The following is a 24,639-nucleotide window of genomic DNA, read 5'->3' on the forward strand; positions in this document are numbered from 1 at the left end:
ACAAGTCTGTATAAGACAAAGCAACACACAGAAACACAGCAACCCACCAACATCCACCACCAGTCCCCTCCCCGCAACCAGAATGGGGAAAAAAAGGAACTTTAAAAAACCAATTCTAAGTTCACAAGAAATCACACTGTGCAGCAAAAAAAAAAGCAACCACAGTATCCAGGAGAACCAAAGCACAAGACACAACCCCGCAACAGCAGCTGCCCATCTACCCCCAAGCAACAAAGGAAGCACCAGTAAACTCTTTATAAACATCTGTCAGCGTCCTCAAAACAGTAACAATAACTAAATCTGCAAATGAAGCAGAGAAATAACGAGGTCCGCATAGACTTACTGGTATGAAGTGAGGTTTACTTTCTGGTACCAGAAGGTAGGACCAGTCAGGCACGGGCCCCAAAATGACTGATTTAAAATCATTCTACATACAGACAGTTTTATTCACACAGAAAACAAGCAGGCAGGCACACAACCTTATCTGATTTCAAAGGGTCCTACCTCCACTAAGTTTCCTTACTTATCTATCACGCAAGTCTCCTGTAGGACGTTGTTTCTCTTATCTTAGTTAGCCAGCTACATACACACACCCGCTCTGCTGTGGCTAGCTCTTTAATGGAAAATTACAGCAGACATCATTAAGACAAAGCATGCTGTTATTCAATATAGCAATTACTATTATTGGGGGTATTAATTAATTATTCAGGGGCTCCCTTTCACAAACAACCACTAACTCAACTTGTGATCAAAAATTTAACCAACAATGAACAAAACACCCTTCCCCCATCCAGCAATAAAATAATAACAGCAATAATACAGTAATATCTTGAATGAAAGTATTGAAAAAATTTCTACAACAAGCGTTTAAACCCTGCACAAAATTTTAACTTCTAAAGACTTGTCCAACCCCACTCCAGCCCCCAAGAAAACCCTAACCCACCCCAAGCAGGCACTCTCTCTAAACAGAGACACTTTATAAGACTAGTTGCTCTTTTAAAACCAACAGTCTGAATTCTGGGGGAAATTAAGAGCTGAGCAAGTTATTATGTCCATTGAGATAGGAAACCAATATCTCTATGAAGTCCTGGGGATTCCTCGGTCTTGAGTATTTTTGCAGTGACTGGTCTCTCAGCTTTGTTATCATAGATAGGAATGCTTCTTTCTTCCCGTGTATGCCATGCCAGAACCAAGAACTAGAATAAGTACAGTGCAGTGACAGGTCTCCAAGTTACTTGCTTTTAAAAGAAGACTAGAAGTGATATCCATACAACTTATTGCCACATAAGTTAAGGTTCCCCTTGAGCAGCCTTGACTTCCCAGAAACTTCTTTTAAAACTCAAGTGTCCTGTCCTAGTTTCCAAAATTTTATTTCTTACAGTGTAGTGTTACAGGATTCCTCACAGGTAGGACTATGGTTCAGTATGCAACTCCTTTGCATGTGGAAAGTCCATGCCCCATCTCTGCTGCTTGGCACTTGTGCATTCAATGCACTGGTTCTGTGCTGCAGCTTCTACAGAGAGCCCCCATCCCAATTTTTAAATCTGATGGATTCACTTATTTGAACTAAAATCCTGTGCAATGCATTACCACAATAGCACTTGTTCTGCTGGGCAACGATGTTCCTTGCAAGCTAGCACCCTCAGCAGAGATTCTGTAGGAGAATCTGACTGCTGCCTAGGGTAGGTTTTCCCATCATAGATGATGCCTCTGGAGTTGAACCCCCTGGTCCAATCCTTTTGGAAGCTGGGGGTTCTGTGGGAGAGGGATACCAGAAGCAGCCCTGCAAATCTGATGCCTCTCACTCAAACCCCCTCCCCCCCCGTCCCGAGGCACTTTTCCCACTGTAATTACAGTGGGGAACGAGACTGATTGCTTTTTTTCCATCATAGGGGGAAAGGGCCCTATTTGGGTGCCCCTAGAATTGGATCCCCTGGTCAAATCTTTTTGAAACATGGGGGTTCTTTAGAAGAGAGGCTCCTGCAGCAACCCTGCAAATTTGGAGTCTCTACCTCAAATCCCCTGCCTCCCAGCTGCACTTTATTATACACTATTTTGCCATTGATTTCAGTGGCCCATAGGGTATAATGGAGAAATAGGGGCACCCTCTTTGAGTGCCCATAGAATTTGGACTTGTTGGTCCAGTCTTTTTGAATCTTGGGGGTTCTGTAGGGGAGAGGCTTCTGAAGCTTCCCTGAAAAATTGGAGCCTCTACGTCAAACTCCCTGCCCCCCAGCTGCACTTCATTATACCCTATTTTGCCATTGACTTCAGTGGCCCATAGGGTATAATGGGGGCCAAATGGCTGCCAAATTTCAGCGGCAATTCGTGGCTGCAGTATAAAGCTCCCAAATCTTATCAGAGAATCTGATTCAACTATATACAGCCTGAATACTCCCAAACCAGCTGTTTTCCAGGAGAGTGTTGGTTCAGCCAAACTGAATGCACACCGCTACAAACCAGGGTCAGTTCATGGTTTGTTTCAAACCTGTTTGTTTGGTTGCATCACTCTGAACCCAAAAATGATCTGTCTTTTTCCCATGGAGGTTTTGGGTGATTTGTTTTTGCAGTTTGTTCTCCAGACAGCCCCACATCAATTCAGTCAATCCTAAACAACATTGGGGGTCGACTTGTGAAGAGCCTAGAAACACCCAAAGCAGTTGTCCACAACTTGACTGGCAGATCTTCCAGTCTATCCTATGGAAGCAGATTGTAAAACATTATAATACCACACCCTTACTCAGCTGCTTTCACTTTGCAGCTTGAAGAGAGAAGTTAGATGTAGTAACAATGGAAGAATTTTGTTGTAAGCCTGCTTGCAGGAAAGGGCGGGATATAAATAAAAATAAATTAAATTAAAGAATTGTTTGTTGTGTGGCTGATTTAAGGGAGGCTTTGAGGGACTCCTCTTTTTCCCCGCACAGTAGAACAGTTTTTTAAACACCTCTCCCATCTGGGAAGGTGTTCATTGCTGTGGTTTCAAGGACCAAATCTGAAGCTAGAGCTCAGCTTTCATGGGGGCACCTACTTTGTGGGGCTATATCTTGGACATCCCAAATCCAGTCTTTGCCAAACTTGAAGGGTGGATGGAAGAAAGCCTGCTGAAGACTCCCTGTGAGTTTGACATCTCTAACTCCTTAGGAGGCTGTTTACCATCTCCTGAACCAACTGGACCAAACAACCATGAACTGGTTCGCAGAACTGAAAAGTTTGTGTAAACTCATGATTTGTGCAGTCAAATGAACCAACATACACAAGTTCTTGCTATAAAGATGAAATCCCTCCCACATTTGGACTCTAAGTCTAACTTTTGAATAAACATATAGAGGATCAAAAGGAAAGGCTGTTGTCATGTGAATGATGATTATTTGGAAGTATTTGATTTTTGAGTCACTTGTGTGCTATTTGTCTAATGTTGTGCAAGTCAGACATTTCTCTGTATAACCAGCCATAGTTTTCAGTGCTGAGATGACTGGAGAGGGAAAATTGAAATGTGGAATGGAAGTGATATTGGGACATGCTTCTGAAGATTAAGTTACATTACTGGTGTGAAACAAAAATCGTGGTACAGGGAAAAGAAGTATGCCCTCCTCCTCCTCCGTCTTCTTCTTCCTCCTCCTCCTCCTGGGTTAGTTATGAAAATTACCATGTTTCCATCTAGGAGCTTTCTCATATATGACTCTTTACAGTAAGCACTTTCCCCTCCCCACCTGACACTGACTTGAATTTGGGAATAAGTTGTTCCTCACCCATCACAGAAGTGTTAAGACTATGAATTGCTCAGTCATTAGCACTTTATTTTCTTCTTATTCCCTTCCTCTTACTTGTCTCTTAGTGCTATCACACCCATCACAGTGCATTATGGAAATAATTCTGGAGGAGTAGCCCTGCTTTTTGCCATTGCAGCAGAAATCAACAGAAGTGTTGTGACTCCTTAAGAACTTGACTGCAGTAGAAAGTTCCATAGGTTAGACCTATGGATGCCAGGTCTTTCACTTCAGTGGAAGACCTCTTGCTTGTTCTGCTTGCCTCAGCTTAGTTGGGCAGTGGGGAGGGGATGAGGCCACGATCAGCATTGTGAGAATGCTGTGAAGTCACTTCTGGAGTGACACCATGATGTCTCTTCCAGGATGACCCAGAAGTGTAAGTAAGTAAAATTTTATTTGTATCCCGCCCTCCCCCGCCGAAGCAGGCTCAGGGCGGCTAAGTGATATCATGATGCCAGGCAACATTCTAACATTTGCCCCAAACTCTACAGTTAATTGGCCATCAGCCTAAGAGAGCCAAAATAATCTAATCAGTAAAATTAAGTACTGTTACTGATTTAGTCTTTTTCCTTGAGGCAGACAGTTCTGCCTCCATTCCTAAAAAAAGCCCTGCAGGCTTCAAGTTCATGTAGTTCTAAAAGAGGGCAGGGACATTTAAAGCAGGGGCTCTTCTTATTATGTCATGACAGTTGAAGCATGTAAGATCTGGGCATTGCTGCTGCCATGCCTGCAAACCACTTCTAGTCTGGGAAATGTGGGACTCTTGTGTTTCTGTAGTGTGAACTCCAGGGTTGTTGTTTTTCGTAGAAAAAGCCCTGCAGGATCTCATTTGCATATCAGGCCACACCCTCTGATGTCACCATTGTTTCACACAGGGCTTTTTGTAGAAAAACTTAGCAGGAACTCATCTGCATATTAGGCCACACCCCCTGACATCGAGCCAGCCAGAACTGCGTTCATGTGCATTCCTGCTCAAAACAACAACAACAAAAGCCCTGGTGAACTCCAGTCTGAGACTTAAATCTGTTAGGTCCAAACATAGTCATCTGTGAAATGCTATGCCAGCAGAATGTTTGGGAAACAAAGGAAACCTGCTCCTATCACCCTCTTAAACCTTTTTGGAGCTCCATGTTTAAGACAGAAAGATGCATGATCTTTGAACTTCTCCAAAATGCTGAGGCAGCAGAGACAGGACGTGTTGAATTTATAATTGGCCTCCTACAAGCTTTCCTCTAGTGCTCAGCAATGTTTATAATTAGAGATGAGAGAAACCAAGAGTAAGACCCTTTGTCATTAATCATAACATTTTGATTCTGAGTGGTCTAGTTGTTAAAGAAGAAAAATGACACATAACATTTTTTCCCATTTAAAGGAGGCAATTTTGTAGGTAAAACAAACACTGCTAATAAAAATAGAAGCCAGTTATGGTATTCTCCCCACCCCTTGGTTTGTGAAGTCTAGTTTTGCTCATGCAGGAAAATGAGGTGGTGGAATGCTGCTATGAATTAGATGGATCACATTGTTTCAGACTGTGGGTACTGGATTCTAGCTTTAAATGCTGCTTTGTATTAAGAAGCTCTCTGCAAATAGAAGGCTAGCATTGCAGGAGAAGGATTCCAAACCCCTCTCTTTGTGGTGGTGATTTGTTTGCAAGAAGTTCTTATTATGGGGAACATTTCAAATCAAATCCTCTACCTGTTTACTAATCCATTCTACTGCCTCAGAATTTTTTCTGTCTCATACTCTTGCTTGTGGGCATCAGGCCATAAGTTTGAGCAATGGAAAAGTTACTGTTATTTACTGACAGTGCCACTCCAAGCACCCTTCTAAGTCCATTGAAGTCTGTGGTCCAGGATGGCACTGTTTTTTTTTTCTGAATTACATTGTTACAAAATCAATTATTGCAATTCAGGAAATGTGTAGCCTTGTAGATCAGCTGAAATAGAGGGGAAACAAATCTCTGTTTTTGTCCTCCCTCTCCATTGCTTCTAAGGCTACAAATATATATTTTACTTTGTATATATCACAGTCCTGAACAGTTACACCCTTTAAGGCCGAAGTCAAAGAGCTTAGAAGGGTGGAAATCTGATTTTGATAGCAACAATGCACAATGATTTTTTTAGCTGTGCTCTGTGCCACCACAGCAGAGTGGCAAATGTGAAGGGAGCATTTATGGTAATACACAATACACTGCAATGATGTCTACAAGAATTTTGTGTTGGTGTTGTTGCTGTAGGGATTCTAATGGAATTACCCATTGCCAATTTTTCTTATTGTGATTGGTATGTTAGGTGATGAAGCATAGACTGAATATCGCTGGATAGCCATCTAGACTCAGAATCCTTCTGTGGTTTCAAATCCTAGCATATACTATTGGCATTTGTTGGGTCTAATGGGCTCTACACTTCCAAGGTTCAACTGTGTTCCAAGTGCTTGGTCAGCCAGTTCCCTAATATTGTTAGTAAAAACCAGTCAGAGAATACCAGTATATTATGGTGGTGGGAAGTGCCAGGATTGTTGTGAGGATAGAGGAGAGAGAGAGAAATTTTGGTCCCCATTGGGGGATAGAGGTGGTGCCTATGTAAATGAAGTCAATAAATTTTAGCCTCACTTAGTAGGAACTCTGGAGTAGTCAGGAGGTGGATTGCTTTTTCACTTTTGTTGTCCTATGTGGGGGGAGGTTGTAAAGTTTTGTAGGTGAGTAAATAACAACACGCTTTCATAAATTTGTAATCTTTGGTTTTCAATTTCAAGAACACACTTTAGTCATGTGCCAAATCTGCTGTGTGTAGGTGTTGTGCAGTTGAACTAGAAGTGTTATGTCCGCAACACTGGGATAGCCCTTGATGATGGGGGGGGGGCTCTTTTCACCTCCAAAAAGGATATGAAAAGTACTCCTAAATTGGTAGAGTGGTTTTTCCTCTAATGTGCTTTTCTTTTATCAATAGGTACATGACAAAAGTGCTCAAATTAATGCAGCCCACCAGCTCTGTTTATGCAGGATCATGTGTTTTTCCCTGAACACAAAACACTTTATTGAATATCTGAAAAATGATTTAGTAGTCAAATGTTATTGCGCACCTTGAGATATTTCTGAATTGATCCAAAATTACCTAGCTCCATTGTTGAGTCTGAAATTATGTGTAATAAGTGCCAGCATGATAACCATTTTCCTGGGGTTATAATTATTTTAATGTAAAATTGGAGCCCCAAAATGGTAAAAGAGGGAACTCACCTGTAATTTGCCATGCTTGCTTTTCAATATGGCTGAGTGCATAGAGAGAATGAGGATGCAATCAGAGTGATGCAAAAAATAGATCTAAGCCGCATAAAGGAGAGCTGAACAGAAGTTATCCAATAGACTATCAGTCTGTCACACTATGTTTTGGTGCAAGGAAACTCCCATATTATTATCCCAAAAATAGAAAACCTGGAGAAATGTGAAATAAAAAACAAAAGAAATGTTCTTGTGTTCTTGTTTGCTGGCCCTACTACTTCCTATACATGTAAATCTCTATCCTGCCACTTGATTCTGCAGGCCCCTCACCTTTCTCTGACAAGTAGGACAAGAGCAGGTACCTCTGACTGCTTGCTATCAGCCAGCCCTTACCTCCCATGTGAAGACTAATGCCTGTTAAAAAAACAACAGTGTCATCCACTATTCAGAGGGAAAGAGCAAGTGGCTGAGTGGCTGCTGTTGCTCCTAGTGGCAGCAGCAGCTTTTTCATCAGGGCAGGTGAGCAAGAAGCAATGCTGACCAGGATCAGTCACTATCCAGTTGCATATTTGCTCTCTGTTATATACCTGATACGTAGCAATAATGTGCCTGGGGGCAGGGCAGGGGGGGTATCAGCATTAGTCCAAGGGCCTCCAAAATCTGTGGGGCTGCTCTGATTCTGTTGAACTGAAGTCAGGATAAAGCAGGCATTAGAACTCCTGCACTCACAAGTGATTGCCAACAAGCATCATAGGCACAAAGTATGTACTTCTCCTCCCCCCCCCCCCCCCAAATCAAGTAGTTATAAATGAAATAGAAATCTGGTAGTTTATATGTATATATGCTAATTCCCAAAGCTCTTAAAGGGGGCTCTTTAACCATTGCCATGCAAGAGCTGTTTTTCCGTGAGTGGATACTCCAAAGGTAAAGTAACAATAAATGACCCAAATAGGAGGATGGAAGCCAAATGTGTCAGTTTGGACTCATGGAATCTGCCTTATGTCATGGGTGCAATTGGCCTGTGCCCCATGTGACTGAAAATCTCATAAGATTCCCCAGACATAAAGAAAAGCAGCATTCACACAGCTGTGGTAACCTGGTATTTGATTCCACATGTGTGATTACCCAGAACAAAGCATCTGCCTTTACTAACTTTTTTTTTTAAAGCAGTCAAGTACAACATTGCTAACTAATCATAAACTAACAAGTGAGAGACATGTGAGGACTTGTGTGGTGGAAAGTACCATCAAGTTACAGCTGAAATGATGACCCTGTAGGGTTTTCATGGCAAGAGACATTCAGAGTTTGTTTGCCATTGCCTGCTCCACATTCCTTGGGAGGTCTCCCATCCAAATATTAACCAGGGTCAGCCCTGCTTAGCTTCTAACATCTGACAAGAATGCGCTAGCCTGGGCTATCCAAGTCAGGGCTGGATATGTGAACATTTGTGAGGCAGAAGAAATCCCACTCAACCCCACTCCACTAATTGTGCATTGGCCTGTCCTTTCAGTCAGTTTCTACCCTTTTTAACATGGGGGATCTTTCTTTTCCTTTGAGAGCTCTGCTTAAACTTTTGGGGACAGTTGTGTTATTGTTACTGTTACCTAAGGAGGTGGACTTTCAGTGATGCATTTCGCTGTAAATGTGTTGAATATAACATAATTTCTTAGCGTGCATGTAAAGAAAAATCAAGTATACACTGTACATGGACTATACAAGTGTTCACTGTAATTGTGAACAGGGCTTCTCACACTGGGGAAAATATATTTTCCAAAAGGAAAAGGATATTAAGAATTACTCCCCCACCTCCATTAAAAAAAGTCTCCCACTTCGAATTGCAGAGTGCCTTTTTAAAATGGATGGAATGGCCTTAGGTCTTGCAGAGTTGTCCTTGAAAGGGCAGCTTCTGTGAGAGCCCTTTCAGCTCCACTACCTCACAGGGTGTCTGTTGTGGAGAAGGAAAGTAAAAGCAGATTGTAGGCTGCTCTGAGATTCAAAGTGAAGGGTGGGATATAAATCCAATAATTTATGTAGTAGCTCACAACTTTAATGCCAGTAGCTCACAACTTTAATGCCAGTATCTCACAAAGTAGAATTTTTGCTCACAAGATTCTTCAGCTTAGAGGGAACATTGCTTCCTATGTCTGTTCCCTCTCTGAAGGAGAACCAAAGTAATTGAAGTAAGACTATAATTACCTCACTAGAATTACCTCAAGTGAGCAGGTCATTTTTAAAAATGTTCTTTGCTTACATTAGATTCCTAAACACCATAAAGAACTAGTCAAGTGGATAAAAATTGCTTCCAGATGACCAGGGAAAATTTTCCATCTTCTTAGACTAAAAATGAAAAACATTGGTAAGAATGAGTGGATATGTTTGCAGACTTTTCTGTGAGATAGAAATTATTGTGTTCTTTGTTTTTGAAGATTGCCTAACAATACAGTTAGCCAGAAAGTAAAAAACTTAGCCAAGTTAGATTTGGTTGCTGTGTCCTTGAGATAGTTGTGCCCCACAATTCTCTCAGAGCACTTTAAAATGTTCTATTTTCCATGGAGACAGTAAAGCTACAGTTGCTTTATGCAAAAACCCTCTGATGTGCAAATAAATTGTTGACAGCATGTACTTAATATATAATTGAGAACTTTCTAAAATAGCAGTTGGTAACAAAAATATTTAACATGAGTTAAGATTGTTTTCAGAAATTGTATTAGTTCAGTTCATGGCTACCATGGTGATGAAATACACTACATAATTGCCACATTATTTGTTTTCTTGTAAGGTTAGTAATGCATTGTGTTCTTCGTAATCTTTGTTGTGCTAAAAGCAAAATGTTTATATGTCACATTTTATGACTCTTATCTTTAGTAAATGGAACTAGCTGATTTTAAAGAGTGATTTATCATGCATACAGTATCAGCAGATCTGGTCTAATTTGAGGTACACAAGGAACCTACTAGGGTTTCCAGATAAAGTATTTTACCGCAGTCATATGAATTAAAATCTCAAAAGGTTAGCAATAAAGGGTGATTTTGCCCCCTCCCTACCAAGTGTATATTATCAGGATATTTAATTTTTACCATCTTCAAATCTGTTGGTACTTGAATCTGGAGTCAAGCAAGACAGATCTTTCTACAAACCTAAAAAATGCCCCATATTTGAAGAAAAATTCTGAAATAAAAAAAAAATTCCTGGAACACTGAGAGTTAATCCTTAATAGCTTTTAAGAACTGGATGCTCTCAGTGGATGTTGATAGGCAACACAGTATTGCTGGTTGTCAAACCTTGGTCACTGTTAGTAAAAGGCAGGAAAAGGAGTCTTTCCAAAGTTGTTTTGGCATTTAAAGGAGCCAAACATGACAGCAACCACCAGGTGACTTGATACCATGCACTCACCCAAGCCTGGCTGCTCACTGCAATTCAACAGCAGCCACCCCACGAAAGCCACTGTGTTGCAGTGGTTAGAGTTTCAGGCTAGAATCTGGGAGACTGTTTGAATCTCTGTTCTGCTATGGAAACTGGCTATGCTACCTTGAGCAAGTCACATACGCTCAGCCAAATGCACATTCATGCTTGCAGAGTTGTTGTGGGGATCAAATGGAGAGGGAAATCCTGTAAGTTGTTTTGGGTCACCATTATGGAGAAAGGTAGGGGATAAGTGAAATAAATAAATAATAAATATAGCTGAATATTGGGGGCTTACAAAAAAGTAGATTGGTTGGTGAGTGGGAAGGAGATAAGGAAGCAGAGAAATATGTGGATGTGAAGGCTGCCAGGAACAAAGAGAGGGGAAATACTGTGGCAAGGGAGGGGATACAAGGGAAGTTGAGGTGCTCCCTCCTAGCCTTTTCTCATTCCCCACTGTACACCTAGGCCACAGTTTTCCTGTGGGGTGGGAGGACTGTTGGAAGAGGGAAGGAGGGAAAGCTGAAGATGATGGGACAGATAAAGGAGGGAAAGCTGAAGATGATGGGACAGATAGATTGGCTGGTGGGTAGGGATGAGATAGGACAGGGGTGGCCAATGGTAGCTCTCCAGGTGTTTTTTGCCCACACTTCCATCAGTCCCAGCCAGCATGACCAATGGCTGGGGCTGATGGGAGTTATAGGCAAAAAAACATCTGGAGAGCTACCGTTGGCCACCCCTGAGATAGGATTTGCCACAATTACACAAGCAATTAAACAATGGCAACACAATATAAGCAAAGATGCAAAAAACAAAATCTATTGTGTCAAGAAACAATTGACAACTTCAAAAAATTAATACATTGTATTATAGAAAATATCCAGACCAAGTACCAATATTCAGACATTAAAGAACAAAGAACAATCCCATATAAACATTATCAAAGGATGACTCCGAAACAATCTTCATACAGTCTGTAAGGAGTACTAAGACTCAAGTGTAAAGTTCAAACGGAGTTCTTCCATGGCGTCGGCTTCAAAGGAGAAATTCTTTCCTTCACGCAACCAACGGTTTGAATTGCGTTCTGCTGCCTTTACAGCTTCTTTATAAGCCAACTCTAAAACCAAATGTGACAACACATATAATAACAAAATACCTAATATACAATAATTAAATACATAAATAGACATAGAAAGCTACGGCTCCGAATCGTGGGTTTTATACCGTCATCACCTGCGACTCCTTGAGCGCTTTCATCAGCGCTGCCTTCGCACCATCCTCAACATCCACTGGAGTGACTTTGTGACCAACACTGAAGTTCTCAAGTGGGCGGAGGTTACCAGCATCGAGGCACTGCTGTTGAAGACGCAGCTGCGCTGGGCAGGGCATATTTCTAGGATGGAAAACCACCGCCTTCCCAAGATTGCCCTGTATGGCGAACTCTCCACCGGCCATCGAAATAGAGGGGCACCAAAGAAGAGGTACAAGGACTCCTTGAAGAAATCCCTTGGCACCTGTCGCCACAACCATCACCAGTGGTCTGACCTAGCCTCAGATCGCAAAGCATGGAGGCACACCATCCACCAGGCTGTCTCTTCTTTTGAGAACGCACGCATAGCTGGTCTTGAGGACAAAAGGAGATTGAGGAAGAATCGCACTGCTACAGCACCAACTCTAAATCAGACTTTTCCCTGCAGCCACTGTGGCCGGACCTGCCTGTCCCGCATTGGTCTTGTCAGCCACCAGCGAGCCTGCAGCAGACGTGGACTACTGCACCCTTCTTAAATCTTCGTTCGCGAAGCCAAGCCGAGAGACATAGAAACTACTCCAACGTACAACCTGAAGAGGTCCTCAGACCAATATCTCTCCCAGCGCATACAGGATAATCACATTAATGACAAGACTCTCCACCTAAAAAGACAAGCCACAGTGGTAAGGCCAAAAAAGTATTATTTATCGCCATTGGGGTATTGTTTCCAGTATTACGGGATGTAGGTCCCCACCTACAGTGGGCTTTCAGTGCTCACGGAATCTACATGATTTTTTTGGTTCATACTGACTTGCAGAAACTGCCAAGACTATCCCACCTTCTTATTGGGCATTATCATTGCAAGGGCTGCAAAGCTTGTAAATATTCTTTGCAGCTGAAAGAATATGTGGATGTAAGGACTGGAATTACTATTAAGCTAACTGGTTTTACAAACTGTGACTCTAAGGGAGTCATTTATACCTTAATTTGTGGGGTTTGTTCAAAAATTTACATAGGATGCTCTCGGAGAGCTGTTAAGACTGCGTCTTGGAGCACATTTCTAGGGTTCGTCACCAAATTCCTGGCGTTCCTCTTTCCCAACACTATAAGGAAACAGACCATGATTTAGAATTGTCGAGATTTTTTGTGATACAGAAGGTTGAACTTTGTAAGGGTACAGGCGGTGATATACAAAAAAAATTGTTACAGAAAGAGGCTAGGTGGATACATCGCCTAAATACAATAGAACCCTTTGGCCTTAATTTATATAATGATCTCTCGTGTTTTGTGTAATTCTTGGGTAGGTGCTTTCAGAAATTTATTGAGATCCCCCTGAGTTTCTTATTGTTACCAACTGTGACTTGTCTTTTTAGGACGGAGAGTCTTGTCATTAATGTGATTATTCTGTATGCGCTGGGAAAGATATTTTTCAGGTTGTATGTTGGAGTAGTTGCTATGTCTATTTATGTATTTAATTATTGTATATTAGGTATTTTGTTATTATATGTGTTGTCACATTTGGTTTTAGAGTTGGCTTATGAAGAAGCTGTAAAGGCAGCGGAATGCAATTCAAACCGGTGGTTGCGTGAAGGAAAGAATTTCTCCTTTGAAGCCGACGCCATGGAAGAACTCCGTCTGAACTCTCTGCCCCAGACAGAGAGTTCCATCTATACCCTGTGGCTAATAGCCACTGATGGACCTCTGCTCCATATGTTTATCCAATATTTTTGTTATCTGTTCCTCTGTGTGTACGGTAATCATTGCCCAGTGGAGAGGAAATGTTTCAAGTCTTTGTTCCTGCTCCCAAGAAAATGAAAACATATTTCTCAGTTTTAAGAATTTCTTGTCCAGATGACCTTGCTTTTAATATCCCCAAATCTCTACATGTGTGTGTTAAATTGATGACGACACCTTTACTGAGGTGCCAGTATGCCTCTTAGTTCTTTGTTTGGGAAGCTGGCATCTTCTCGTGCATGTTCTGTGTTGCCCAATTAACATTATTCATAAGCTCTTCTGTCTCTCCTTTTATTCCTTGCTGTTGACAGATGACTCTGTGCCAGTGTATGTTTTTATACTTTTCTTGGTTGTCACAAAGAGCAAGGTAGAAACAGGAAGCAAAACTTTTAATCAAAGTGAAATGATCTTTGATGAACACTACTATCACTTATGAAATACCCAAGGATAAAAAGAGAATTGAATAAAGCATTGACAGTATATGTATTTCTTTTATCATGAACACATTCTCAAATTCCTTTCTTGGCTTATTGTAAACAGTCATTGATCATGACTAACAGTCACCTTCTTCATTGTAAAAGAGTCCCCTCAGTTTACATGGAACAAATGGGACTGTCTGTGTAATCAACAATATCAGTAGCAGATCACAGAACCCCAGATGATTGGCCCAGATTTAGTAGAAGAGCACATGCTTTGCATGTAGAAAGTCCCAAAGTAATTCAAATTAAACAAATTTATGGTAGCATATATAGAAATGCCTCTGGTTTGTAATCTCACCTTTATGTAACCCAGCTTTGGGCCGGTATGTCAGAGCCATGGTTATTTCTGTCTGAACCAAGCCAGGTAACGTGTTGTTCAGCTGAGTGTTCTTAGCACATAGAGGATAAAAGGTACTCTGAATGAAGATAAATATAGGGTGATTAGATTGGTAGATCGATAGAAGGTACGCCAATAATTCAACCAAAGCAGAATGGCTGAGTATTTATTCCAAAGCTCGCCAGTCCAAGGGTGGTATCACACAAGAGATTTGGCCTGACCTAGCCACACCTCCCATTCAGATTGAATGTGCATGATCACACAAGCACATCTGTTCTCCAAGCTGCACCCATTCTCACCCTGTCTCCAGACGCCTTCCTATCTGAATCAAAAAGCCACCTGGATCTTCCTGGTAGTCTCCCCCTGAATCGCATTTAAGTCACATATTCGCTGGCCATCTGTTCACCCTGACATGACTCGTAAACAAAAGAGCAGTGTCATTGCATCAAGCTGCTTCCAGTGCAGTTGGGATTTCCCCCCCCCCCCAATCACTTCACCCTTTTCTGCTTTTCTGCACTTTTCTGCTTGTACACAATCATGAGACGTCTTAAAAAAAATTAACCTGCCTCTTGCAGCAGTTTGGTGCTTGAGCTGCGCTAGCAGTCTGAATGGGCAACAGACTGCTGCCATGATCCTGCCACTTCTAAGTGTCTGATCCCTCAGAAATGGACCAAACTGAGATAATAATGCGCCAAATCTCTAGTGTGATCCTACCCCAAGAGGCTTCTTACTGCTTGCCAGAGGCATAGAGATATTTTTCACATAGCTCTTTTCTTCTGCACCTGAGAGAATTCTGGGACTTTCATTTTCATCTCAATGGTGGAAGGAAGCTCCTGCTGTGAAAATACACATCAATATGCAGATGACACCCAGCTATATTTGCTTTTGGACGACCAGGCGGCTACAGTTCTAACAACTCTGGCTGAGGGTTTGGAGGCCATGGTGGGCTGGCTAAGGAAGAGCAGGTTGAAGCTGAACCCATCAAAGATGGAGGTTCTGTGGTTTGGGGGAGCAGGGTTGGAGCTGGAGCGTAGACTGCCAACTCTTGACGGGGCACTACTAGCACCAGCACCTACCATCAAGAGCTTAGGAATGACACTGGATACCTTGCTTTCAATGGAGGCCCAGGTCACGCATAGTGCCAAGGTGGCATTTTTTTTCATCTTCATTAAGCCTGGCAGCTAGCTCCCCTCCTATCTCACTCGGACCTAGCCATAGTAATCCATGCAATGGTCACCTCCAAACTAGACTACTGTAACTCACTCTATGCTGGCCTACCCTTGAGTCTGATCCGGAAGCTCCAACGGGTCCAGAATGCGATAGCGCGAGTCCTGACAAGAACACCACGGATGACATATATTCTATCTGTGCTGTGCCAGCTACACTGGTTGGTGGTTGAGTACCGGGTTAGAATCAAGGTTTTGGTTATGACCTTTAAGGCCTTGAGCAGTCTGGGACCAGTGTATCTACAGAACTGCCTCCTCCACTTTGTCCCTGGAAGGGCGTTATGCTCCACTGATCAAAACCTGCTGGTGATCCCTGGCCCGAAAGAGGTCCGGCTGTCCTCAACAAGGGCCAGGGCTTTTTCAGTCCTGGCCCCAATTTGGTGGAATGCTCTGCCAGAAGACATCAGGGCCCTGTGGGATCTTTTGCAGTTTCGCAGGGCTTGTAAGGAAGAGATGTTCCGCCAAGCCTTTGTATAAGGAAGCGATGGTTGCCGTGCTGGTACCTTTTTCTCTCCACCTCCTCTTGGGGGGGGGGGGGTCCCCCCACCCCTGATGTGATGTAATGACTGAATAAGAGCACTTTAAAGATGCCATCAGGGTTTGTAAAGTAACTGATTTTTATATATATATGTATTTTTTAGGTGGTATATTGCCCTGAGCCTGGTGCTAGTCGGAATAGGCCGATTCATCAAATGTAAACAACAGCAATAACAATAATAATCGTATAAGACTTTGAGTTGTTGAAAGACTTCTAGAAATGCTGTACATTTTGGGGTTGCTCTTAAAAGTCTGGTTTGGGAGCTATCTGTATACCTACCCTTTGGCACTGTGTTGTTCATACAGGGAAAATCAGTGCCTATGAGACTGCTGTCCTACTCTTACTACAGGGCTATGCCAGTGTTGCCAGCGAGGATCATAGCCACTCATTCTGTGTATTCCAGTTATGCAGTTTCTTTGAACGATCTTCTGATCCAGAAGGTCATGGTTTGCCAGTCATCTTGAATGAACAAAGCTAAACATGCAGCACTGAATGGTCTTCAGAGCACACACACTGTATGCCAGCTGCAGACTTTGCTCCTAATCCAAATCCCATTTTCACCGTCAATTCATTTCAGCAGCCAGCATTCCAAGTGAGGGGAAAAAAGAATCTGGTCTTGTGAAGTTTTGATTCGTGAGAAAGCTAAGAGGGAAGCATTAGAGATGGCTTTTCCTCCCATTTTAACCCACTTGTCCAGGGCTCTGCAGAGCGTTAATATTTTGTTCCCTCCCATTCAGGATTGGTGTTGTGCCCAGTTATAATAGCCTTTTTTTTTTTACTGCTGCTCTGGAGCACTATTAAATAAATTTTTGTAGAAATGAAGGATGAGGCCTTTCTCCTCACAAAGTGTGACAGCTGCATGGAGGAAGAACACAGCAGATTTCTTTCTTTTTTAAAAAGAAGTGTGGTGCCAGCTTTTCTTGGGCAGTTTTGGTTTCAAATGTAAAACACTGTACTTCTCTTCCAATATGGCTGTTACCCCCTCCTCCCCTGTGTTTTTAAGCATCTGTGAGCCACATTGAACATCAGTTCTTGGAGGAAATGGAAACTGTTCCTTACAGTTTAGCAAAGAGGCCACGATACTTGGTATTCATGCAGAGTACAACTGTGTGAGATCTGTTATGTTCAGAGAAGGAAGAAAGGAAAGAATCTACAAATAGAGGAAAGGGCACACATTTGTTTGGGGAATAATAAAACATAATGCCAGATCTTCTAATATAAACCTAATTTGTCCTTCATTTCATCTAATTCACTGATTTGTTTAATTCAAATGATCCAGTTCTAAAGATACTTGAGTAGGGTTGCCACCCTTGGCCAGCAAAACTCAGGAGCATTGGAGTGGTGGACAGTGCTGAGGCATCATTTCCTGTTTTGAAAGTGACTCCATATCATAAGCATTCCAAAAAAAATCTCTTTTTTCCCCCTTAAAAATTGTTGAAATTTGCTAAAACATCATGATGGCATTTCCTAAACGCTGACTTCCTGTTCCAAAGCTAGAAGTGATTTCCAGGTGTTAATTGATGCTATTTCTGCTTACCCCATTTTGTTCCTACCACTCCACTGAGTGAAGGTGGGTGACTGAGAGCTCCCTTTCAATACCTATTGTTAATCAAACAGACACTGACTCAGTCATATTCCTATATCGCTTAGCTCCTAAGCAGTGTGACCGGCTTTCAGTGGGGTATGGAGGTTTCACCTAAGCTATTTATTTAAGGCTCCTATGAGCAGGCCCCAGCTCTATGAGGTAGTAGGCCCAGCTCCAGTGCTGAAGTGTCAGTTCCAGTGACAGAGTGTCTGGAACAAGGGAATAAACAGGTGAGTGTAGCAGATGTGCAAGTTCAACAGCAGGGTAAGGAAGCCAGAGCACTAGTCTCTCCCAAAAAATTATTTAAAGGGAGGGGGGAGAAGCAATTATAAATATAGAATGCCAGCAGGGGGTTGGGGACTATCCATTGTATTCCACAGACTGCAACATATTTCTGCCAGCTGTGCAGAAGTCACAGGTGTGTACTCAGAGCAAGGATTTCCTGATTCTCAGGGAACACGTTCTCACCCAGGAGGCTACAGTGGCTGACCTAGAGAGGGAGAGATAGTCAGTTAGGCACACAGATGAGACCTTTGAGGACTTGCTAGATGTATCTCACTCTGAGAATGGCAGCCCTGCTGCTGTCAAAGAGCGTGAAGATCATGGGGAAACAAGGCACTGTGCTGAAGAAAGAGGAATGCTCCCTCAGAAGGGACCCTTTTTACAGTTGTGGAACAGCTATCCTTTCACACCAAGGAGCCATTCCTAGGCAAGGAAGATGGGGGGCTCTTGTTAGTTGGTGATTCTATCCTTAGAAAGGGGGCAGCACCAAGGCAAATGAAGAAAAAGGCAAAATTGTGCAAAGGAAAAAGAATTTTTAATAATTATGCAATCCCAATGTGTTTCCCTTGCAGCTTTGTCAGTGGGAATCTTTCAGATTATTTTTAGTCTCATTCCTATGCATACATATGGGCACCAACAATTTGAAGAAAATGTAGTCATATAGTCCTGTAAGAAAAAAAATATATACTGCTAGACAGGAGATTCAAGGCCAGGCCCTTCAGGGTAGCCTTCTCAGGTGTTGCCTGTTCCTTGTGCAGGACCAGCTAGACAGGCACAAATTAGGAGACTCAATGGAGGAAGGGTTTAAGTTTGTTACACACTGGGGTGCTTTTGGGAATAAGCAGTATCTGTACAAAAGAGACCACCTCTGCTTGTCCTGAGAAGGGACCAGGCTGCTGACATTTAAAATCCAAAAAAGGTGGTAGAGCATTTTGTAAACTGAATCCAGGGGTAAAGCTGACAGGAGATGTAATGTCTTCGGTTTGGTATGGCTCATCTAGAAGAGATGAAGGAGTAGCCATTATTGGGAAAAATGGATTTGGACTGGCTGCTGAGAGGGTGACAAACAATATTGACTGCCTGACAAGGTCAAGAGGCCACGGAAGGAAGGTTGCAAGTCTAACATGTCTGGGGAAATGCAAATGCTAGAAATGTCTAAGGTAAAATAGGGGAGCTGGAGTGCAGTCAGACGTACCAATAGTGGCGACACAGCTCCATCTCACTGACGGATTAAATGTGTTCATTCAGACATCCACATCTGTTAATCGAGCGTCATCCAGGGTCATCCCAGCTTGCTATGCCTCAATGCCACATTAATTTGACAGCGCAGAAAGTCCAGTCCAGTCCAGCTTTCAAAAAAGTGACACAATATCAGCTTTTTCTTGTTTGGACAGATCACACGCGATACTGCCCTTTGGGATGTTTACTGCCCCTCCCACTTTTTTTAAAAAAGCCCTAGCAGACATGCACATTGCCAGATCATCCGGGAATCTGAGGTGATGCTTCTGCTTCTCCAATCAACACAGGATCAGAGGTGGGGGGGACGTTATCCCACAATTCAGAACAGGAAAAAAATCTTTTTTTTCAGTGTGGAGGATTTCCAGATATCATTGTCACTGCCAATTTCTAGGAAAGTAATTCCTGGCAGTTCCCTGGTTTGAATCGGCAACGTTAATTCTGGAAATTCCCCCCCACCCCGTCTCTAAAGCAGCGTTTGATTTCCCACCTCCAAACAGTTGGCCGCATGTTCAATGGAACCCCCCCCTCCCAGAAATCACCATGTGATCACGCATGCTCCAGGAAAAGAGCGTGATAGTATTGGATGTCTGATCGCTCAACAGCAGAATGAGTCACGTTCTTAGATGCTCGTCTGAACAGCCCTGCATCGAATCAATATTTAGCAGTTCAAATTTGAGCGCTACACACCCGCTTTTAATGTGACTTGTGACTGCACCCCTGGGCCGAGGTCAGACGCACATAAACTGATGAGATGGGCATGGATGAAAGCCAGACGCATGTCGAATTTTATGCGGTTGTCCAAACATCGGCATCAGGCAATGGTCGTTGGCTTGTTTGTGTCCTGAACTGCCACGACTGAGACGCAGACTTTTTTGATAGTACATTAAATCTAGAATAAGAATGCTTCCAACGACTCCCACACATACTTTCTATGTTTGAACGCTCCATTGTAGCCAACTCGTTGCAAGTGCACATCCGCTTCCCTGCAAGAGCCCACTCCAAATGATATCATTGCACCAGCAATTGTTGACTCAGCCTTCCAACCTTCTGAGGTCGGTAAAATATGTACCCAGATTGCTTGGGGGAAGTGTAATGACCAGGGAAGGCAATGGCAAACCACTTTGTAAAAGGTCTGCCATAAAAACTTTGTGAAAGCAGTGTCATGCCTGAGTCGAAAACGACTGGTGCTTGCACAGGGGACCTTTCCTAAATGGAGGGGGGGAGGCAGATCACCCATCTTTGCTATCTCCCTGCCAGGCATGGAGATGGCAAAGGTAGTTCCCGGGTTCCCCCCGCCTTTTAAACACCAAGGTGGGGTGTTTAAATGTGAGGAAAAGTCAGATCGGCCACCTTTGCCTTCTCCCCACCAGGTGGAGAGACAGCAAAGAGAGTTCCCATGCTCCCCCCCCCCCCATTTTAACACCCTGGCGGGGTGTTCATTTTTTGTGACAGTCTACGTTGTTTGATGCCCATTCTGGCCTGTTCTGACTCATTCCGGCTTTTACCCTGTCCCGTTTAAATGGGGGGAGAAGAAAGACGACCCACCTTTGCCGTCTCCCTGCCAGGCAGAGAGACAGCAAAGAGAACTCCTGGGCTTCCCCTCCCTGGCCGGGTGTTTAAACGGGGGGGAAGGTGTCAGATCACCCACCTTTTCTGGCACCTTTTTTTTTAAAGCCAAGCACAGTATCCCACGGTACTGCGCTTGCACGAGTGCGGAATGCCATCTCAAAAAATGAGGGCCGGTTGAGACCTCTGATCAACCAACGACGAGACCAATGCTGCTTAGAACCTAAGGATGGAGGGATGTCTGATCAGGAAATTCATTGTAAAAAAGCTGCGGGGTATAATAGTGACGGGTTAGGGATGGATTTAATGGTGAGTGTGACCGCAGCCCTGGAATACTTACTGTCAGAGGAGAGCATAGACACTGTGAGCATTTAAGAAACTTGATGGGATGAGGATAATCGGTGGGGTACAGTTATTCCTGAATATAAATTTTATTGTAAGCATAAGGGAGGAAAGTGTCAGATGTGGAGTGGCTTATATGTCATAGAGAGTATACAATCCAGTAAAATTAAAAATCTTAAGAGATATACATTTGTTTAGGGGAAAAAAACTCATTATGGGTACAAATAGGGGGTTTGTTATCGCCCACAAGATCAAAGATTAGAGGATGAGGGAGATGGTGGGCTCTCCTTTGGAGGCTTTTAAACAGAGGCTATATGGCCATCTGACAGCAATGCTGATTCTGTGAACTTAGGCAGATCATGGGAAGGAAGGCAGGAAGGGTTGCATCAGTGCTTATTTCTCGTGGCCCTTTCTTACACTGTAAGAAATGCTGTTTGCCAGGGATTCTGTTTTTGTAAATTATTATTTTTGCCATCTTCTGGGCATGGAGCAAATGACACTTGGGTGTGCATAGGGAGAGGTATTTGTGAATTTTCTGCATTGTGCAGGTGGTTGGACTAGATGACCCTGGAGGACACTTTCAACTCTATGATTCAGTGGTTTAAAAACAGCAAAAGACTTAAGGATAACTGTCATAATAGTTGATTTTAGGTGCCCACACATTGATTGAATCATCATGTGTTCAAGTCAGGAAAAAGAGATTGGGTTTCTAGATACTCTCAGTGACTGTGCCACAGAGCAGATGGTTACAGAACCTACCGTGGGGGAGGCAGTCTTGGATTTGGTCCAGTAATGCTCAAGACCTGGTGAGAGATGTAAACATGAAAGCACCAGTTGAGACAGTGACCATAATGCTATTAAGTCTAGCACTTACGTAAATAAGGAGTTGCCCAAAAAGACCAACACAACTACATTTATCTTTAGAAGGGGTAACTTATCTCAAATGAGGAGGAATATGAAGAAGAAACTGAAAGGGAAGGGGAGAAGGGTCAAATCTCATTGGAAAGCTTGAAGGCTATTTAGACTACGATACTGGAAGCTCAGATAAAATGTTTTTTTGCAGATTAGGAAAAGTTATGACTAGGTATTTAAATAGTCTTGCATGGTTACCAAACAAAGTAATGGAAGCAGTAAAAGATAACAGATTCCTTTAAGCAGTGCAAGGCCAGTCTGAATGCGGTAAATAAAAGGGAACACAGGCTTTGGCAAATAAAATGCAAGTCGGTGATCAGACAGACAAAAATGGACAATGAGGAACATATTGCAAAAAACATAAAAGAACAGCAATAAAAATTTATTCAAATGCATTAAAAGCAGAAAACCAGCTATGGAGGCAATGGGCCCCTTGGATGTCTGAGGGTGAAGATATTGCTAAAAAACAAAGATAGGTAAATGGCAGAAAAGTTGAATGAAATTTTTTTGCCTTAGTCTTCACTGTAGAAGATGGGAAGTGGTTGCCAATTTCAGGAGGGTGTCAAAAGACCTGAGTCAGATGGAGGTGACAGGAGAGGAGCTCTTACAATTGATGGACTAGTTGATGGACTAATTGAAAACTGACAAATCACCAGATCCAGATGGCATGCATCCAAATATACACAAATATGAACTTGTGGATCTCCTGACAAAAATATGCCTCCCTTTCCCAAGGTCAGAAGGTTCCAGAAGAGATCTGGGAAATTCAGGCTGGTCAATTTAACATTGATACCAGATAGGTTGGTGGCATTTGTTATTAAAGATGGATTTAGTAAGCATATTGATGAACAAAAGCTATAGAGGAAGAATCAGCACGGATTCTGTGAGGGAAGCTCTTGTCTTAGTGACCTTTTAGAGTTCTATGAGGAGATGAACAAACTTGTAGAAAAGGGAGTAAGCAGTGAAGTGTCTGTTTCTGGATGACACTAAAGCAGTGGGAACCATGGAGGACTGTGAGGCCTCACAGAGATCTGTTAAGGCTGGGCAACTGGGCATCAATGTAGGAAATAAGGCTTAATGAGGGCAAGTAATAAACACTGGAGCCAAAGTTCCAAACTATAAATATATGTTGTTGGGGTCTGAACTGGTGATAACTGACCAAGAGTGAGATCTTGGAATATTGGAAGATAAATAACTGGAGATGGCGACAGTGTGTGACTACAGTTAAAAAGGCAAACGTTATTCTGGGGATTATCAAAAAGCGCATTGAAGATAAATCAGCCAGTATCATAATGCCCTTGAATCTAAGGTACAGCCCCATTTGCAACATTGTGTACAGTTCTACCACCACTGTACCTCAAAAAAGATATTATAGTATTGCAAAAAAAAGCAACTAAAATGATTAAGGGGATGAAACACCTTCATTATGAAGAAGTTAGGTTAGGACTCTTCAGTTTGGAGAAACAATGATTGAGGGGTGACATGATAGAGGTTTAAAAAAAGAGAAAGAAGTACTTTTCTCCATTTCTCACAATACAAGAACTCATAAACACTCAGTGGAATTAATGAGCAGTAGACTTAAAACAAATAAAAGGAAGTACTTTTTCAAACAAAGTAAAATTAACACATGGAATTCACTGCTACAGGAAGCAGTGGCAGCCACAAGCATAGACAGCTTCCTTTCAGATTATTCCCACAGAAGCTTTGATTTACAAATCTTGAGCAGCAGAAGATTCTCATTCCTCATTTTTTGGATGCAAAGGTGAAAAGGACTGAAACAAATTTTGCTGTGGGCAGTGTGATCTTACGATCCTTATCACTAAACAAAGGGGACAGAGTTTCCAGGGTGTGAGGGGATAACTGATCAATTATGATCCCTTATATTCTCAAAAAGAAAAGAAAATCCTGCATTCAAGCAAAAAAGGAAAGATGTATCAATACAGTTAAGGCCACAAGGGCAAATTCTACTGGTATAAGGCTTATTCAGAAATCTCCTCTGTAGAACCATTGAAAGTATAATATTCAGTCTTGCAAATAAGAAAGTTCTGCAGTGTCATGGGATAGTAAGATAGTGCATATAGGGGGATAGACAACTTCAAGAGGGGATTGGATAAACATATGGAGCAGAGGTCCATCAATGGTTATTAGCCACAACATATAAATCAGGGGTGGCCAATGTGGCTCAGAAGCCACATGTGGCTCTTTCACATCCCATCGGCTGGCTTGGAGAAGGTATTTCTCTCTTTACATCACTTCTCTAAATCAATTTAGCTGGAGAATGCATTTAAAGTTAAAGTTGCTTTCTTTCCACCTCCCCAATCCATCTTTCTTCCTTCCTTCCTTCTATTCTGGTAATCGTGGGATCTGTGGGATGGAGGGTGTAGGAAGGAGGAGGATTGGGTGAAATGATGTGGAAAAAACTGGCTGGATCCAACCCTAAATTACTTGCGTGTGTTTTTTTACACATCTGTACTTTTTCATTTTTTTTCCAAACTTCAGAAGGTCAGAAAGGATGGAATAAGCAGAAAATTGCCAGGAAAAGAGAGAGAGGAGGGTTTTTTTTAAGTTTGTGCTCCTTCCTGTATGTCAGTTCAGATAGCTTGGAGCCTCATGGCTCATTCATAGTCATCCCCATGTGATTTTATGATTGAATCCCAAGTCTTCTCTTTCATTCCAAGGTTTGAAATTGAAATGGGCTTCTTCAGATTTTTTTTTCTCTTCTGCAACCTGTGAAGCTGATGCCCTGAGCTGTGTCTGATTCTAG

The 24,639-nt window shown here is 42.4% G+C and overlaps 1 protein-coding gene across 11 annotated transcripts in view; it reads left to right on the plus strand.

The window, feature by feature from the left end:
• LINGO2 (leucine rich repeat and Ig domain containing 2) overlaps positions 1–24,639 on the plus strand; it is an 888,319-nt gene that overhangs the window by 355,623 nt on the left and 508,057 nt on the right. Inside the window, exon 2 of one of the 11 annotated variants that reach the window (XR_009555330.1) lies at positions 13,164–13,837. The exons of the other annotated variants lie outside the window; for them this stretch is intronic. The gene's annotated coding sequence lies outside the window, so the exon portion shown is untranslated. Of the gene's footprint in view, positions 1–13,163; positions 13,838–24,639 lie in introns of those variants that run through there. 11 annotated transcript variants of the gene reach the window in all.

Source organism: Heteronotia binoei, chromosome 4 (assembly GCF_032191835.1).
Source record: "Heteronotia binoei isolate CCM8104 ecotype False Entrance Well chromosome 4, APGP_CSIRO_Hbin_v1, whole genome shotgun sequence".
Taxonomy (NCBI): Eukaryota; Metazoa; Chordata; class Lepidosauria; order Squamata; family Gekkonidae; genus Heteronotia; species Heteronotia binoei.